This window comes from Triturus cristatus, chromosome 9, assembly GCF_964204655.1.
Source record: "Triturus cristatus chromosome 9, aTriCri1.1, whole genome shotgun sequence".
In the NCBI taxonomy this organism is placed as follows: Eukaryota; Metazoa; Chordata; class Amphibia; order Caudata; family Salamandridae; genus Triturus; species Triturus cristatus.
Window position 1 is genome coordinate 140,677,576 of NC_140592.1, and position 15,020 is coordinate 140,692,595.

The 15,020-nt window shown below is 41.6% G+C and overlaps 1 pseudogene; it reads right to left on the bottom strand.

Annotated features, from left to right (window-relative positions):
* Positions 1-14,623, bottom strand: part of LOC146797531 (uncharacterized) — a 193,301-nt pseudogene extending 178,678 nt beyond the window's left edge.
* Positions 14,624-15,020: the final 397 nt, after the last annotated feature.

Genomic DNA, 15,020 nt, shown 5'->3' on the forward strand with positions numbered 1-15,020 from the left:
AATGAGGAAATATGGCAAGGCGCATTTGGGAGAGCCACCAAGGCCTCACAACACTACACCTGTGTAGAGCAAGAAGGAAAAATCATGGGGTTGAGTTCCGAATAGTTTTTTTGCCCACCATGGCATCTCGGTTTGAACCCATCCATATGCAAACCAGTGATAACCCTGATCCAACAGGAACAGTATAACTCAAATTGCCAGGCCAAATGCTTCCTGATTCCAGAACACAAGCTACCCAACACTGGTTTTGCCCTGGTTGGGGCTCATCAATTGGGTGTAGATTGGTTCCAGTGGAACAGTGAGCACAAGACGCACATCTGGGCACACCCTTGCCTCTTCAAACATGCAAAAGGGGATAGGAGGAATGCTTGCACACCACTGGCAATCACTCATGTATCATTCCAACCAATCGTTCTTTTGCCCACCATGCTGTAGTTAATGGCTGTTAGTTGCATACAATAAATAAGCAGCAACTATGGCTTGTTGTATATAATATTGAAAACGCTTCCACTTAAAGCCCTGGTGACACCACAACAATGTTGCTGCTCCTGAGTTTCAAAAAGAGAAGGGAAATCCAGAGAGAAAATGACTAAAGGATTTCCCTTCCACTACAACACTCACCTGGCATGAAGTCATGCCATAACTTCTCCACTACTGAGCAGTGAGCAGTGTGAGCACGTGCACATCGATGTGCCTGCTGTCACTGCAGTCCACCTGTGCCAGGGCACAAAACAGAGCCCGATAGAGACCTGTTTCGAGGCTCCCTTTAACAAACTGCCGGTGCTCAGCAGCGGTGAGACCCAGCCCACTTAAAGCCCTGACTACAAGTAATCCCCTCCAACATGAATACTATACTAAATATGATCACAAAAAGTAACAAAAAAGAGCTTAAAAAAGAGGAGAGAAAAATAAAATCCAATAAGAAACGAAAGAGCCACCTTGCTTAACCAACACATTTTAAGCAATGCCTGAGGTAGCCTATCCCCACACATAACATACTATGCCACAAGCCTCAAACATTTCATCCCAGACTGAAATTACAGATGAAAAGCCTTTCAAGTGCCAATACAATTGAGCAGATAAAAGAAGTATGCCCCACAGAAGAGGAAGACAGAGTTTACATAAGCTCAAAAAGAGACCCCAAACCTTGTTGAATACCTGGATTTGTTTTTGAACTTTGTAAATTTGGTGCTCATATGTAGTCAACCGGTAAAGCTCCGCTAGCCATTCTTGATGTGTGGGCACCTGAGCTGTACTCCAGTGCTGTAATATGCAGATCTTAGCCGCCATACGGACAGTTGACATCCATCTACGCTAGTGAGAAGTCACACTATTCGAAGCGACTAAATCATGTAATAAGGCCAGCCTGTCTGACTCATCAAAAGGAATAAAACTAGTTGAGCGGAGCTCTCCCATACAGAATGCCAGTATGTATCTAATGTAGGGCATGACCTAAGTATGTGTACAGATCACAGGCAACGTCTGGACACTTCCAACATACCGCAGTAGGAACCATACGAGACATATACAGTTTGAAAGGAGGCCAATACCAATTATGGAGGATTTTGAAATAGGTGTACCTTAAGCGCGCTTCTCTGAGATCATGATACTCTAGGATTTCCTTCCAGTCACACTCTGAGTACTCTACACCCAGCCTTTCCTGCTAGTAGGAATTAGCTGAAAGGCAAGTATCATGTGAGTAGAGCTGGTTAATGAGTATTTGGTACACAATTGACACACCTCTCTTGGAAAAGCCTCACAACTTGGGGCAAAGCGGAGGGATGAATCGGATTTCGCCCAAGCTTACCTTGCAAGCAATGCCTCGCTTGCCAATACATCCAGAGCTGTGACTGGGGAAGTGAGAATGTTGATTTTAACATCTAAAAGGAACAAAATGAACCCCCATTAAGAAATTCTCCAATTGTTTTAATTCCCTGTTCTTCCCATAGAGCCCATTTGATTGGCAGCTGCTCCACAGTGATTTCATAATTGTACCAAAGGGGAGCATCTTCATGAACTGTTCTGTCAACTCTCAAGAGTCAGTGTGAATCTTTACATGTAGCCACATAGCCATTAGAGTAGGAGGATAAAGCTTGGCTGCCAAAATGTGAGTATTGTATAAGATGCCTAAACCCACAGGAGCCTGTACCATGTTCTGCTGCCATGACACCCAATGAGGCTGATCAGCCATATGAACCAACAGATATGCGACTTGCGATAAATGTTGAGCCAGATAGATAAGATGCATGTCAGGAAGCCGTTGACCACTCGATCTTGTATCCACATGCAACCCTGAAGATCTGAGAAATATATAGGTATATATAGCTTCTCATCATCTGCATATATATAGATAGCACGTTTGTATAGTGGGCAACTTCACCGCTTTGTGCTTTGTTGCCTAAGCCTTTCTGCCAGTGGCTCCATCGCCAGAACCCATTCTTCTATGCTTGCTGGCATTTTCGTTTGTGGGTTACCAGTGATCTATATGAGTCCCTTGTGATGAGTGATAACAATTAAGTATTTTCCATAGACAAAAAAATGTAAGTGTTTGCAGGCTCACACTACTGCCAGACTGTCCTTTATTAACTGACTGCATTTTCAGGGTTCGCAAAACTGCCACTAGTATATGTGACAATGAGACATGGAGCTTGGAGATCAGTCACCCTTAGAGAGAATGCCACCCAGTGCTAAATGGTCAGTATCCACTATGATCTATGTGTGAAGATCAGGATCGAAATAGGCTTTTGTGATGTGGGATTTCATAGCTTCAAACGCCGCTTGATATTTTGAACACGGTTGGTATACATGATTCTTCTTTATGAGATCTCGCAGCAAAGTTGTTATATCTTATATTTATATTATTCAATGTATGTCTTTGCTTAAATTACTCTTACATATTTGTTACATTTGTTACTTATGATCTAGCGTTCTCCTGTATGTTCCTTGTATTCCATTCTAGAATGGAACAGAGGGGAACCTGAGCTGTTGTAAGAACAGAGTTGTGTTAGCGACTACTGTGTATGTGTGTGCCTCTTCAGCTTAGGCACCTGTAAACAAATCAAATAGTGTGAAGCCTTCGACACTTGAATTTGATTCAATGATTACCTGCACATTACAGGAGAACAGATGGACTTCCACTACAGGCTGTGTTTCACTCAGTAGTCGGTCATCACTAGAAATAACATAAAGGGCTAAAGAGTTGTGTGTCATTTATGCAAATGTGTCGGCTTCTATTTCCTCTGGATCCAGGCATATTGCTTCATAGTTGCCTCTAGAACTTTAGAGAAGTTCTTCTTTGTTGAGTGTAAGGCTGGTGTCTTGTAGTGCACAGCATACTTTGACCAGCATTTCATCATGTTCCTCATGTGATTTCCCCTCCTGTGATTACCAAAATGATGTTGTTGTAATTGAGAGAATTCTGAATGCTAAGGACGACGCATTGAATCACCTCCTAAAAAATGGATTACTGATAGAATTTCATTAAACAAATATCGTGTGGACAGAAAATTGTGTCAAAAATACTGAGAACCAAAATATTGTGATGGTAAGTGCAAATAGTTAAGTCTAGATTTACTATTCTTAAATACACATCTACATACATTGAAAATGTATGTATATATATTCACTGAAAAAACCATAGGTTTCACACACGTTATAGTTAGGAATTAGCATTTAAAAAACCTTGCAAATTCACTGAAAAAACCATAGGTTTCACACAAGTTATAGTTAGCGGACATTTTACTGATAAAAAACCATTGAAATTCCCCCGTTATAGTTAGTGCAGGCAACTATAACTCACGCGACCGCAATCCTCTGCTGATGCTAATACTGTATTTAGACACTTATTTACCCATGTCTTCTTCCATAAATTTTTAGCTATACATATATTACAAATATTTTTTTTTCATAAAGACACATATGTCATCAGCAGAGGATTGCGGTCGCGTGAGTTATAGTTGCCTGCACTAACTAAAACGGGGGAATTTCAATGGTTTTTTATCAGTAAAATGTCCGCTAACTATAACTTGTGTGAAACCTATGGTTTTTTCAGTGAATTTGCAAGGTTTTTTAAATGCTAATTCCTAACTATAACGTGTGTGAAACCTATGGTTTTTTCAGTGAATTTGTACGTTTTTTTAAATGCTAAGTTACTTTACGCCGTTCGTGGCGTGCGCGCCCACTTTACGCAGTTCGTTCCGTGCGCGCACGGTGCGCTTCACGCACAGTGTGCACGCGGTGCGCTTTGTGCACCGCGCACCCACTTTACGCAGTTAGTGCCGTGCACGCACGGTGGGCACGCGGTGCGCTACGCGCACCGCGTGCCCACGTTACGCTAAATGGGCCATGTACGCACGATGCGCTTCGCGCACCGTCCGCACACGGAGGCCGTAATAGGCACAACGTTGTTAATGGTTATCTACAGATTGTCTTAAAAAACCATAAGCCTTGCAAAAAAGGTGCCCTTCGGGCACCTTTTGCACACGGGGTGAGGAAAACGTGGATATTGTTTTTTTTAAAAAAAATTTTTACCGTACGCGTACGGTAAGCGCAATCGGCGATTTTTCGAAAATAAAAAATTTTACATTTTTTGCCTTTTGGGTTCTTTGGGGACACCATAACAATGACTGGGTGGTTGGGAGCTGTCTATCAAGCCGCTTTTACTGTTTTCGGACTTTGTTTTTCCTCCACTCCCCTCAGAGTGCGAGAGAGAAAATGGCGGCCGACACTTCCTGGTTTCGACCGATTCGAATGTTTACTAAGATCTAACAGCCAATCAGAATCGCGCTCGCGCACGTCACCGTACGCGTACGGTAAGCTTACCGTAAGAGCACGGTAAGCGCACCGTAAGCTGGCTCAGATATATATATTGATTTAAATGCTATTTTCTCAGGAACTACTGAACAGATTTACACCAGACCTACAAAAGGCACTTCCTTGACTTGAGGACTACCTCTCTGCCAAATTTCAAGTAACTCTGTTCAGCCGTTCGGGCTGTAGCTGTGTCTAAAAGTCCTATGGAAAAATGCATGGGAAAAACGCGTTTTGGGACCCCCCTTTTTTCTCAGCCCCCGCTTGACGAACCCCCCCGAGACTTTCAGGGTAGGAGCGGAGCGTAGCGCCCCACCTATTTTGAAAATTTCGCGAGGATTCGTCGACCGGCGCCAAAGTTATTCCAAATAGAATGTTGCGGATTTCCTATGGAAACGTGGTCCTAACTATAACTATCTACTGGCGACCGCCAGTAGATAATATATATATATATGTATATATATATATATATATATGTATATCTCCGCTCCAAAACCCTCTCCCCTGTCCGGGAAAAAGCAGTGGCACTCACGGGGTTATGCTTTGTAGCCAGTTTATTTCATAGCGCTTCACAAACGCATTTCGGGTTCTCCCTTCGTCAGTGTGTGGTGCATATATGTAGAGTTATATATAGTAACATTTTGCTTACCCATAGAAACTTACCTTCATAATATTTTTGTTCTCAATTTCCTTGACATGATATTTTGTCCCACGATATTTCTGTTGCAGATATTCTATCTAAACACCTATTATTTGATCTTCCATGATCAGATGGCACTGACCTAGTTGAAGAACTGGTCCTTGCATAATTTGTGGGAGTGTGCTTTGACTGTCAGGAGATGATATACCTTGTGTCACGGCTTCTGCAGACCCTTCAGAAGTGGGCCATCTTGCCACATCCATGTCATTTGCATTCTCCTGTTAGTGTTACCTAGGCCTTCAAATGCCTCCACAACACCAGACCCCAATGCCTCAACAATAGAATCTCCTTCCATGTACCCAAAAGAAACTTCCGATCTACCGACCTCGCTTTGCCGAAACCCAGCACATCCCCAGAGCCAGAACAGGCGGAATGGCTTTCCCCCCAAATCGCGGCCAAGACCTGGAACGAACTCCCAATCAACATCAGATGCACCCCCTCTCTGAACATCTTCAGTAAGACACTCAAGACCTGGCTCTTCGAGAGCTGCATACCACCCCCCACCCCTAGCGCCTTGAGACCCTCACGGGTTAGTAGCACACTTACAATTCCCTGGTTGATTGATTGATTGAGTGTGAGGGAGGCTGTATTGACAGCGAGTCACCTTCTCTTGGATTGTTGGCCATACGATCTTGTCTCTTGACCCAGTATATGTTTTAATCATCATCTTTGAGACACTTATGTCTAGCTATGACTCCTGTGTGGAATTTGGCAGTGAATGAGGTTCTGTTCATGGGAAGGATGTGATACAGTTTGTGAGTCTTTTCTAACAGCTTTTAATGATAAATGACAATGCTCATCCAGTGATGATTTGGAACCTCAGGGCGTCTTCATAATTGAATTTGTCACATTTCTGGGGTTGGAAATGTTCAGACTTGTGATGAAGGAGTTAATGTTTTCACCCCACTTCTTTGTGTTGAGTGAAAAATGTAGTAATGTTACTTGGCATTATGTTTTTTGGGTGGAAATAAGTCACGAGGAGCTGCTTTAACTTGTCACGTGTTGGCCTTATTTTTAACAAATTGAAATGCCTCTTGTGGCAAGGCTGAGCAGTGTATCTCAAGACACACCAGACCTTTCTCATTTTCAATGCCATGTGCCGTTGTATATAACTTAACATTTTTGAACCAGTGATACCAACTGGATTCTTCAATGTCAGAATAACTTACCACAGGAATGTAACTGCAACTACTGAAAATACCCCATTTACAGTACCTACAGCCAAACTGTATACACAACGCACATTTCACAATGTTCTATTTGTGAGTTGCTCTGCAGCCTGATAAAGACTCTGTCCATGCATGTACTGTCACCGTGTGTGGGGGGGGGGCTATGTTTTTTTTCTCAACCCAACCACGTTCTGTATTGTTATGTTAGAATTACTTACACAGCTGACAATGATCAAAGTTGTGTGGAGCGCCTTTTGGTAAATAGAACTCTGTGCAGAAGGTAAATTCTGAAAAGTAGAGAAGGCTAAAGTGTGTCAAGCTAAATTCTGAGTCTGTTGCTGAACGGGCAAGATGTATCAAAAAAATGTTTTGCGATTTCCTAATTGCGAATCTTTGAGATTCGCAATTAGGGAATCACAAAACGGCATGCATGAAAGTGTGCAGTACACTTTCTGCGATTCATAAGGGGTCGCAAATGACCTACCTCATGAATATTAATGAGGTAGGTCGCAATTTGCGACCCCCTAGGAATTGCAAAATCACAGGGATGATAGCCTGCTGCCTGCTCTTAAAAATGCTTTTACAAACATTCACAAAGGGGAAGGGGTCTCTTGGCGACCCCTTCCCATTTGCGAATGGGTTACCACCTACTTGAAGTAGGTGGTAAAAGGCGAGTGTTTTGCGACCGCATTCACGGTCACAAAACATTCATGCATACCGTTAAGATTCGCTATTTGGAAGGGTCGCCCTAAACACGCCCCTTCCAAATAGCAAATCACAAACCCATTTTGCAATTCAGTAACAGCTTACCGAATCGTAAAATTGGGTTTGATGCATCGCAAAAGCAAATCTTGCGATCGCAAACGGGCCGATTCTGCGAGTTGTTTGATTCATCTGCCCCTTCATCAGATATGGAATTTTTTTTGCAAGGACCCAGGAAAAGAGTTCAATGATTTGGTTGTAGCCACAGAGAAAATCCTACCTCTATCATGCACAAGTTTAATTTAGGAAAACAGCGTTATGCTTGGTTTACAGAGTGGAGTGTACTACCAGGAACATACCGCTGTAATTTGTAGGCAATGAAATTAGGTAACTTCATGTTCTGGCATAGACCTTTCTGGGATAAGAACGTGACTTTAAAAATGACTTGCTTCCTGATTGGTAACCAGTGCAGAGAAAGCAGCCTGTCAGAGAAGTGTTCTCGCCTAAATAATCTACTGATTAGTTGGACTGCTGTAAAAGCTCAGTGCTTCAAATAAGTTTTCAGATGCTACCAGGTAGATAAAATGTATGTAATCCAGTTGCAACTAGGGAATTATCTTTTTCTGAAATTTCAATTGCAAGAAGCACACACTCACCATCTTTATTACTTGGGTTTCAAGGGACAGATTGCTTTCAATGTGTATTCCTGGTTTTCGGATGTATTTTACCGGGCTGGTTGACTGCCTCTTTACTTAGGACCAAAAGACTTGATATCCAGTTAAACATGATGTAGGAGGTTAGCAATGCTAGTGCCTTGTACGGATTTAGTTGAGGAAGGGCCTTGAACTCCGCCAGTGGGTTTGGAAAAGGCGTTTGGTCAACAGGGAAGAGACCTCATGGTGGTGGACCGTGGACTAAATCACTTAGATAAACCAACAATTTTGTCAGGTGTATCAAAAAGGGTCAAAGGGAAAGATATTTATTGACCACTAGGTTTCTCATCCCCTTATTCTCTATATCAAACAACAAAATACAAAAACCTAGGGTCAGGACTACGAGCTCATGACAAAGCTAATGACTACTTAGGCAAATGAAATATGGTAATCATAAAAATGAATCCCATCAGCTACCTAGATGGTAACCATCATCATTTGGGATAGAGTGTCCTCTGCTGTAAACCCCATGGCAATCGGGGCAATAGCACCAATGGACAACTGCAGTATAAAATATACTATCAACCAAAGCTTTCAATGATGTGGTATAATTAATGCTGATGGTGAAAAGCAGTGCAATGAGAAGTGAAAAGCATTAAAATCATCTACTAGAACAATTCTAGTGCCTTATTGGTACTGTTCTAGTGACGAAAATAAAATAACAGTGCGGGAGCTGTTTCGAAAAAATAACTGCTCAAGTCCAGTTAGAAAAAAGTGGGTCTACATGTTTCAGCCAATCGATCATACGGTGATCAGGCTTTCATCAGGACCTTTGAACTTAGCTACTGCTCTATTTATGTGCAATCCCCAAAAGTAAAGACACAATGAATATGGAAATAATACAACCTACTTTGGTTGCGTATTTCTTCCCAGAACACTCAAAATTGATACTTCAAGAGTGTCAATCCATTTCCTACAAGTGAAAAGAAACAATAAGTGCCAATCGTAGTCTCACATTAAGGCTTTATCAATACTAACTTGTATGCTCAATCATTTTGCATTTCCTAATACACTCAAATGTGCTTACAGTATTGACTGCGAGGGTTAAAAAAGAAAGAATCGCTTACCCGTTCATATCCGCTCAGAGAAATGAGGCCCCGCTCTATATAAAAGTAAACGGGTATGTCATGTGTTGGGAAAGTTAACCAATGTATCAACAATAACCAACAAATAAAAATAAAAATCAAACTAACGAAACATATGCACATCTCTCATACCTGGTGACAACGAGAGAGAAAAAAAACTTGTATCTCTCTCGTTAGAATATCAAACTGCCACCTCTCAGAGTGGATAACAAAAAAGTATAATCGCTCAACTAAGACGATGCTCTTTAAGGAAACCTTCTTAGGAGTTGTGACACAGCCAAGATTTATCTCATGTTTTTATCATTGAAGACGCATCCCATATACATTTCAACCCAAATGTAAATGCTGCCCATGATCTGAGTCGTTCTAATTACAAACACGTGTAGTAAAATAGCTTGTGTAAAGAGCACTCTTTTTAGCAATTTACCGCTATCTCTAAATTGGTAAAATGATGATTTTCTATGTGCACCTTTGTGAAGAAGTCTGCTCAATCACGAGTACACCCAGACATCACTGACTATATTACAAGTTCGCGATATGAGTTCAAGACTGACCTGTCCGTCGGTACCTCGGTAGTTTCACAAAGCAGGAGGGGGAGGCACCGATCTGGATAGGTCGCCGGTTTAAGCATACCGCCGACTCAAGCGAGTAGAGCGTGCGTCGGCGAAATGCACGTCATAGCCACACCCATTTAAGCCTTCTGGGAGTTGTAGTTGTTAAGAGCGCAATTGAGTATATTGCCCAAGTATACATCAATGGCCTGTAGAAGCCACCTCGCAGCTTAGTAGGGTACTCTATAGTGTATAGACTGTGTTCCAAATTATTTAAACGCGTTCAAAAAAATATTTTGAAAAAAATTTCTTTTGGAAAGTACGATGTAAATAGGACTATGGAGTGGGCTGTATGAGTGGTTTTAAGCCGAATCCTCACGGTACAAGAGAACTGACATATCCTGATTTAAGGAACACTGCGGATATCGCAACGTTCCAAAAAGCCGTAAGAGAGACAGCAGTGCCATTATAGCAGCGGCTTATGCAGTGATTTAAAGCCAGATCGCCATGAATAAAATAATGCTGTATGTCTTGATGCTAGCTTATGACATACTCCAAAATTTGCAAAGTATCAAAAACGAGAGGATAATTAATACTTGCTTGTAACCTGCAAATCTTTTTATTAGAGAATGCAATGTAATTCAAACTATAGAGTCGGTTTCTTAAGTGGTAATCAGCCGAATCCTCATGATGCATGTGATAACTGCACATCCTGATCTGTGGAACACCATGGAATATCGCAATGTTCCAATAACAATTTTCGAAACATCATTATAGCAGCGGCTTTTACAGTAGTTCTAAGCCGAATCGCCATTATTAAAATAATGCTGTATATCTTGATGCTGGCTTACGACCCACTACAGTATTAACAATGTTTCAGAGAGGAGACAACTAATTCTTGCTTGTAACCTGCAAATCATTGTAGAACATATGTAGATCTAAAGTGCAGTCCACGGTATTTCGTCGTTCAATCCCTGTATATCACTCTTCAGTCTGTAAATCCATTTCTGTTCCCTCTGGAAGAGAAAGCGAGTGATGTCACTTATATGAGAAGGAATGTAGGGTTGTTCTAGCACTAGCCATTTCAGGTCTTCGACCTTGTGTTTGTGAACAAGAAAATGATCAGTAAGTCTTGTAGACTGTTTCTTGCAACGAATAGTGCTTTTATGCTCATTGATCCGAAGTTTAATTTTACGCGTGGTCATACCTACATACTTAAGATGGCAAGGACATGTAATCAAATAGATGACCTTTTCTGAATTACAATTTGTATGTTTGTGTAGGATCCACGGTCTGGTGGTACCTATGTCTACTTGTTTGGTCTGCTGTGTTTGGGCACACACTGAACACAAGCCACAAGGAAAATGACCTTGTACTGCGGGTAGATTCCACAGTGTATTTGTTCTTGTTGTTATTGCACTCTTGGGTCTCGTATGTACCAGGCTGTCACGTATATTACTACCTCTTTTGAATGAAAAGAGTGGGGGAGGCAACGATTCTGATCCAATTTTCAAAATACGCCAATGTTTGCGTATGGTTTTTTGTACACGGTTCGTCAAAGTACTGAACGTATGAACAAAAGTCAACCTTGTCATAGATGGTTTCTGAATCTGTGGTTCTAGAAGGGCCTCACGATTGTTATTAGAGGCTCTCTTCCAGGCTCTCCTCACCAGTTTTTGTGGATAACCACGTTCCTTTAATTGTGTGGACAGTACTTTAGCATGTCTTTGAAAATGAGATACCTCAGAACAATTTCTACGAATACGGAGGAATTGGCCAACTGGCAAATTCTCTCACAGAGATTTAGGGTGATGACTCTCAAAAGTCAAAAGTGAATTCCTGGCCATTGGTTTTTTATATAATTCACTCCCCAAATAGCCTTTGCATGGATAAATAGAGATATCTAAGAAGGGCAAACACTCTTTGTTAAATTCCACTGTAAACTTTAAAAAGGTGTTCTGTTGATTAAGCCATTGGTGGAAAGCTGTAATATCTGATGATGTCCCTCTGAAAACAACAAGGATATCGTCTATGTATCGCTTCCACAGCAATATCTGATCCCTGAATGGGTTAGTCTGGGTAAGGACATGGTCTTGCTCAAAGAGATGTACATACAGATTCGCTAACGAAGGAGCAAAAATGCTGCCCATCGAGGTGCCCGAGATTTGAAGGTAGATGTCATCTTCAAATCTAAAAAAATTCTCAGTCATTGCGAGTCTCGCACATTCGAGAATAAATGGTACTGGGGTGATCGTGTCCGCATTAACCATTGTCTGTTCCAAAAGCCCTCGAATAGCATCAAGGGTTTCTCCCTGTGGAATGGATGTGTACAAGGATTCAATATCAAAAGATATCAAATAGTCTTTGTCAGGATCGAAAGGTGTTTCCGATAAGAGCCTCAAGATATCTTTCGTGTCCTGTAAATATGTAGGCATTGTTCTGACCATTGGTTTCAAGAAGAAGTCAACGAAAGTAGACAGTGGCTCTAGTAATGAACCGATACCAGAAATGATCGGGCGACCAGGAGGGGGTCGCTGGACTTTATGTATTTTTGGGAGGGTATAAAAATGAGGCATAACTGGATGTTTAGTCACTAGGAACTCTGCTTCATTGGATTTAGCTTCTTCAACTAGATTAGTGATCTCATGAGTTAATCTAGGTGTAGGGTCTGTTTGTAACAGACGGTAAGAACGTGTATCACCCAGTTGACGGAGGCATTCTTGCCGATATGTTACCGAGTCTTGGATCACTGTTGCTCCCCCTTTATCTGCTGGTTTGATCGTAATTGTAACATCTTTGGATAGAGTGGTCAAGGCATTTTTTTCTTTAGCAGGTAAATTATGATAAGGTTTCTCTGGAGAATCGTTTAGAGTGTCTATATCATGTATCACAGCCTTTTCAAAAGTAAGTACCAGATCTGGTATTAGATGATGGGGTGGATTAAAATTCAAAGGAGGTTTCAGGCCTGTGTTGGTCGATGCTGTTCAGATAGATGATGCAAGACTGTCTTCTTTGTTTTTAAAGAAGAAATGAAGACGAATCTTTCTAAAAAAACGTGCTAATTCGCACCTTAATTGGAAAGGGTCTCCAGTATTTGTAGGCACAAAACCTAATCCTCGATCAAGTACCTGGTTCTCTTCGATGGTTAGTACCCTAGAACTGAGATTAACCACTAGATTGTCAGATTTGTACTCGTGCTGGGTTGTGGTTGGCCCTTCCTGCTTCTCGTGTTGGGAGGAAGAGGATCTTGTTCCCACCGTACTTGTTGTTGTCCTCTTCTCTTTCCTCTGTTTCTCCCTCGGCCTTGTCCTAAAAATGGCTGATTGTCATAAAATTGTGGTTGTGGTGTAAAGTGTGGCATGGGATGTTGATATTGAGGAAATGGGTAGTTCCATGGTGCTGGTTGCCACCACGGACCGTGTTGTTGGTATGAACCTTGTCTACCCTGTCTCCGATTATTTCTAGAGTAAGGTCTAGATCCCTGGTATTGTTGTCCCTCAGTAAAAGAGGATTCTGAATCGCTCGAAACATTTTCAGATCCTGAGGAGGAATAATTAGAGCCAGTGCGCCTGCCTCTCTGATTGAACTCTGGAGCTACATATCCTTCCTTTGTGTATGGATATACTTTCTCCAATGAAAATTTTGCTAGGTCTTTTTTAAATTTTTCAATCTTATTAACAAGAATTGAATCTTTGTATTCTTTGATTGATTTGTTGGTCTCTTCCATATTTTTCTTAAACAGAGAATTAGTAATAGTTGTCTTAATTTGCCCCTCTAAAACCTGAATCTCTATTAGTATGGCGTCAGCAATCCTCTTTGCCGTACTAATGATTAAGATCAGCCAATCGCGTGTACAATGCCACGCGATCAGCGACCAATCCTTCATAAAGGTTTTGTCAGTGAGAAAAAGGCGAGGGGCATTGGTTACTAATAAACCTGTGGGAGCACAATTGCCTCGAAGGTACTCGGTCATTATTGCCCCATGAATAAGTGTGTGTGTCCTTTTGAGATCAAGTAGGGATTGCCACTCGTCTTGCGAACTTGATGGTATCTCTTGAATTGTATCTAGAATACTTGGATTGGCGGCTAGAATAGATTGTAAAACATTGTCATCAAATGACAAGCCTGTATTTTCAGCCATGGCAGAAAGATGTGCGTAGTTTGTGAGTAAAAATGTATTTATTTGTAAATAAGATCTAATTCACATTGGAGAGATTCAAACTAAACAAGACCCGCAGCCGTGGCTGCTCTAAACACTAAATCACTTAGATAAACCAACAATTTTGTCAGGTGTATCAAAATTCACATAATCAACTGTGTTTGCGCTGGATGGGGCGTTATCCGAGATGTCAATATCCATCAATTGCTGTCAAATAGGAATGTTCCTAGTGACTATCTTCCTTATAGTGGTTGGGTGCTGTATTTTCATTAATTGCCTACCCATGTGTTGTCCACCCCGTTCAGCCAACATCATGTCTAGAACCATCCGGTTCTGAAGCGAAACTAATCGGACGGCTTTGAGCTCCACTGTGATGTTCTCAATAATCCCTGCAGTCTCCTCTATTGTGGCTTCCAAGAGACAGGACAAACTGCGAATATTTCTGGAATTTATGGCAGGGCCATACCATGGAACAAACGCTGTTAGCACATCACCAGCTATCTCAGACACCGTATCCCCTTGATCAACACTCCGCCTGCCCCTTATAGTCTTAGAGGCTCTATTTACTTCTCGTGTACTTTTGACGGACACAGCTGGTGTTACAAGTCCTAGATGACAACAGCCACCCCAATTCACTGGTAGCCAAGTATAGGCCTTAGAACCACAAATGAAATAAACTGAGTCAATGACATAAAGTGGAACAGATATTTCCTGAGAAGTCACCTCAAAAGTCATATTGCAATTTGTACTATTCCCCATATTGGCAGTACCGTTACTTCTAATGCATATACTCCCAAGCACACCACGATGCCTAATTTTCAGAAAGGGAATTCTCATGGTGTCTCTATCAAGTGGAGGTATACCAGTATTGTTTGCCAAAAACAATGGGGTAAATATATTAGAAAAGGGGAACGTTGCATTTTCCAAGATAACTTCAGTGCAATTCCCTGGCTGGAGGATGTCTTTTTCCTAACGGTTGTACAGGGAGACCGTTGATGTTCTAGTGGTAGAACGGGAGGTGACCAATTTGCTGAGTACCCCTATTAGCTCTATTTTCAGAACTACAACGTGTAATGCATAGCAGGATGCTTCAAATGGCAGAGGCACTTGGAGAAGGGGTATTCCTTCATCT